This window comes from Eurypyga helias, unplaced genomic scaffold (assembly GCF_000690775.1).
Source record: "Eurypyga helias isolate BGI_N326 unplaced genomic scaffold, ASM69077v1 scaffold10605, whole genome shotgun sequence".
In the NCBI taxonomy this organism is placed as follows: domain Eukaryota; kingdom Metazoa; phylum Chordata; class Aves; order Eurypygiformes; family Eurypygidae; genus Eurypyga; species Eurypyga helias.
In genome coordinates, this window is record NW_010252062.1 from 1 (window position 1) to 4,739 (window position 4,739).

The following is a 4,739-nucleotide window of genomic DNA, read 5'->3' on the forward strand; positions in this document are numbered from 1 at the left end:
GGGGACGCGTTGCCGTATCCACGGCCTGTTTGGTTGTGACCTTGGCCAAAGGACAGCGCTCCGAAACACGGCAAGGGCTGCCCAGGGCGGCTCGAGCTCTTCCTTCCAAGGCAAGGACGGGGCAGCAAGGGCATTCCTTCAGCAGAGGGATTCGGGATGCTTAATAAACCAGAGCTCGCCCTCAGCTCCCGCTGAAAATCCCACGTCAGTTATGGCTGGCATGGAAGGGGCCCACGGAACAGCACGCGAAGCCAAAAAAAGACGGTGCAGAGGAAGGAGGAGATGGCAGGAGCTGGGCCGCGCAGAGCCAGACCAACCGCAGGCCAAGCCCTAAAGGAGAAAAGTCGTTCCGTTTCCGAAAGGGGCAGCAGATAGAGGAGGCTGAATTGTACCACAAGTCCCACCACGATGAATACAAACAGGCCGTCCCTACGAGCTCTCACACCACGGAGAGCTGGGGCGGGAGCATCGGCCTCACAGCTAAACCCATGCTCAACAGCACAGCTGTGGGCAATAGCCAGGATGCGCTAGAAACCATCACTGCGTGGGAGCTTTCTCACCTTTCTGAGCAGAAGGACTACTTTCAAAGACCCTCAAGATACTTTCAGGAATAGTTTTTGCAGCTGTTGTTCCCAACAAAACCCCTCTGGTTTAGCTCAGAAAGCAGGGTGGCAGCAGCAAAGGGAACAGCTAAACAGAGCGGAATATGTTGGCTACCTCAAAAGCACACCTACTGCAGAACACAGACTAAATCTCTGGCTCCAATTCCCTAATTCTGGCAGACAAGAAAGGTTAAAGACTTTCAAAATACAAGTCAGGTTACCTTTGTGGTAATATAAGTTGTGTGTAGACTTAATGAAAGATCAAAATTCTCCGTGATTCTGCACAGGAAATGAAGTTATTTCCATGAACATGAAAAACCACGGCAGCCAATTGTTCTACAACTAAAGGAAAAGCCCAGAGCAAACGAAACCCAGTTGTCTGCTGCGCACCTCCCAGGACACTGATACCTCCCACACGAGCCCGCACTTGCAGGGCACGGCTGAAAAGCAGCAACGGCTCCGTATAATACAAAAGCCGTTTCCTGTGGTTCAGGAATCCTGAATAACTGAATCACAACTACAATGCAGAACAGAAGTGCAGAGACCAACACAACGAATAAAAAGTTATGATGCTGGCAAAAAATCACAGAAGACAAAATACGACACTTTATTAAAAATTAGTGTTCCATTTCCATTTAATGCACTGATAAAAAAGAAAACACTTTAATCAACAGCTAGTATGGTTACTGCATTAACTAAGTATTTTATCCATAAGGCTGACCCTTAAAAGTTAGACATAAAAATAAAAGAAAGCCTGATGCTGTCAGAAAACAGCTTGATCACAGAATGTCAGTTTGTAACAAGATCAGCAATCATATCTGCTATCCTCTGGATATAAAATATTATAGAAATCCAAAATCCTTTACTATTAATTAACAAATTAAGCCTCAACATCCCGCTGAGGTAGGGGAGGGTCTCACCACCATTTTACTACGGAGGAGGAAAAATTCCGCACATGCCAACTGACTTGCTGTATGTCACCGCGTCAGTGACATAGCTGCGCATGGGACTCGTGCCCACTCATCTCTTCGTAAAACCCCCGTTCTAACAGACTTGGTGGCGTGAAGTTTGGCTGCAAAGATTTAATGCCAAGGATTGTCAGAAGACACAATCTCACTGCTGGGTCAGACACATCCAGTTAAGGTAGACTTCATCAGTATTTCTAGTGTGAATTGTGTCTGGAAATTAAAAAAATTGAAAGAATCAAATCAAACCCACAGTAAGCACTGCCTGTTCCAAGCAGAACGCAGGTTTTCAGTCACACCACAGTATCGGTCCCTCCAATGCCCTTACAGGCTCGGGCAGTTATTTTATATTTTAACCAGGAAGTGCAAGAGACAAAAAGCCAGCGGAATGGAACATTACCCTAGGATAAATGTCTCCTGCTCCAAAACCTAAATGTCAAGGTGAAGGTTAAACATTTAGTTTCATCTTGGCATTTATCAAGCGGTTGGAGGCTGCTACCCTGCAGAGCTCTCTCTTTTGACATTATTGCCTAATTAACACTGATACTGAAAAGCTGTTCAACACGAGACATTTCACTCAAGGCACCAAATCTCCTTCTCTGCAGAAAGGCTGAGCTGTTTTGCCGTGTCTCAGGACCCCATTACGGACACATGCAGTCCTTTACCACAGTACCTGTGTACAGGTGTCTGCTCGTGTTTTCCATTCGTCCCCTCAGTCTGCTAATATAACATATGAAGGCGCCAAAGTTCACTTGAATTTAGGAGTGGAGGACAGCAAGGTTTCAAAAAGAGCCTCAGCAGCTAATGAATGTTAGCCCATGTAGTTACAAGTGAGGTAAAGACACTTCCTCCTCCTAAAGGCCACTACAAATTCACATGGAGTAAACACATCCATTGGGGAGGGTCTGTGTAGGTCTCTCAACTTGCAGACAAAAGCATGTAACTAGAAATCTATATTCCCTTAATAGGGGCCATAATTAGTGCTATTGAAAGCCAGCAGAGAAGACAGGAAGCACAGGTGTTCGCTCTCTAGAAGCAGGCACCTTCCTACAAATAAGCAAACGCCGCATTTCAAAACTGCATTATCCTTTTCCATGCTGCTTTTTCTCCATTATACCAGGTTGTAAAAATATGTTCTAGCATGACATTTTATAGCCTTTAATTAAATAAAAGGATGATTACGGTGAGAATAGAAAGCATGTTACATCACAGCTGCAGAACCTGGTAGTACGGAGACTGTAAAAACCAGCATGCCACCAGTTACCGGAAAATGAGAAGCAGTATGCCCTGTTTACTAATGGGTCCTGCCGCATCGCAGGGAAACATCGGCGGTGGAAAGCTGCTGTGTGGAGTCCCACGGGACAAGCTGCAGAGAGTGCTGAAGACCAAAGTGAATCCAGCCAGTTTGCAGAGGTTAAGGCCATCCAGCTGGCTTTGGACGTTGCTAAACGAGAGAAATGGCCAGTGCTTTACCTCTACACTGACTCGTGGATGGTGGCAAATGCACTGTGGGGTTGGCAACAGCAGCAGAAACAGAGCAACTGGTAGCACCGAGGCAAACCCATCTGGGCTGCCGCGTTATGGCAAGACATTGCTTCCTGTCTAGACAACCTGGTCGTCAAAGTGCGTCACGTCGATGCCCATGTACCCAGAGATCGAGCTACTGAAGAACATGGATACAATCAGCAGGTGGATCAAGCTGCTAAGATTGCAGTGGCTCAGGTAGATCTGGATTGGCAACAAAAAGGTGAGCTGTTTATGGCTCGGTGGGCCCATGACACCTCGGGCCAAGGGAGAGATGCCACATACAGATGGGCTCGTGACCGAGGGGTGGACTTGACCATGGACTCTATTGCTCAGGTTATTCATGAATGTCAACACCAGAGGATCTGTCGATCATGCTGGCCCTGTCCAATCAAAATTTCTACGGACTTTAGGAGATAAAGTCCCTGGAGTGCATGTTAAAAATATGCTGGGGAAAACAGTCTGGGTTATTCCTGCCTCGGGCAAAGGCAAACCCATCCGTGGGATTACTTTCGCTCAAGCACCTGGATGTACTTGGTGGGTAATGACAGAAGATGGGGAATTCTGATGTGTACCTTAAGGAGACTTGATTCTGGGGGAAACTAGCCCATGAATTCAATTGCATGATGGGCATTAACTGCTGCAAATAACCCTTGTTCCGAGTTTTGTGTTGTAAGAATCACTATGGCAGAAATCACCCAACCCTACGGAGGACAAGCCTTACCAGAATTGCAGCAGTGACCTCACCTAAGCTGGCATCAGAACCCAATGATCCCACACAACACTCCACCTTTCCTGTCCTGAGTGACCCTACACCTGATGGAACCTGAACTCATGGACTAACGGACATTTTAATGGACATTTTGCCAATATGGTCCATAGACTAAGGGAATAATATCTGTGTGGGATGGGATGGGAAAGGGGGAGTCGGTTAATGAGAATTTATAGAACAGTGCAGGACTTGAGCATGACGTAAACGGTATGAAACAAGGGGTGAAGAATGTGCTGGGTTTAGTCAGGACAGAGTTAACTCTCCTCACAGTGGCTGGTATGAGGCTGGGTTTCTGGATTTACCCTGAGAAAAGTACTGACAAGGTGTCTTTTTAGCTGGTGCTGGGCAGAGCTTGCACCAAATTCAGGGTCTTTCCCAGCTTCTGATACTGCAGCTGCGTTCCCAGCTTTCTCACTACAGACAGTGTGGGGGGACACACAGCTCAGACAGCCGACCCAAACTGACCGACGGAGGATTTCATTCCATAGCACGTCATGCTCAGTACATAGATGGGGAGTGGGCTCGGGGGCCATTATGGGCCATTACTTTTTTGTGGATTCCTTAACTCTTTTTGCTCCTTTGCCAACTCGTCTCCTTAACTCTTTCACTAACTCCTTTGTTAGCTGCTTTCTAGTTCCTTTGCTGGCTCACTGGTGAGCAACCTGGGGGCCGGTTGGCTTTCCCGGTCGTGGTGTTGCTGACAGGGTTTGTTCAGACTCTGCTGCAATCGCTCTCGGGCTCTGACTCGGGCTGCTCGGGACCTGGCTGTGCATCGGTCAGCGGGGGGCAAGCAACTGTATCATATTTTCTATTATTTTAATTACTTATTAGTAGTAGTATTTGTATATGTTCATTTTATAATATATAATACTTATA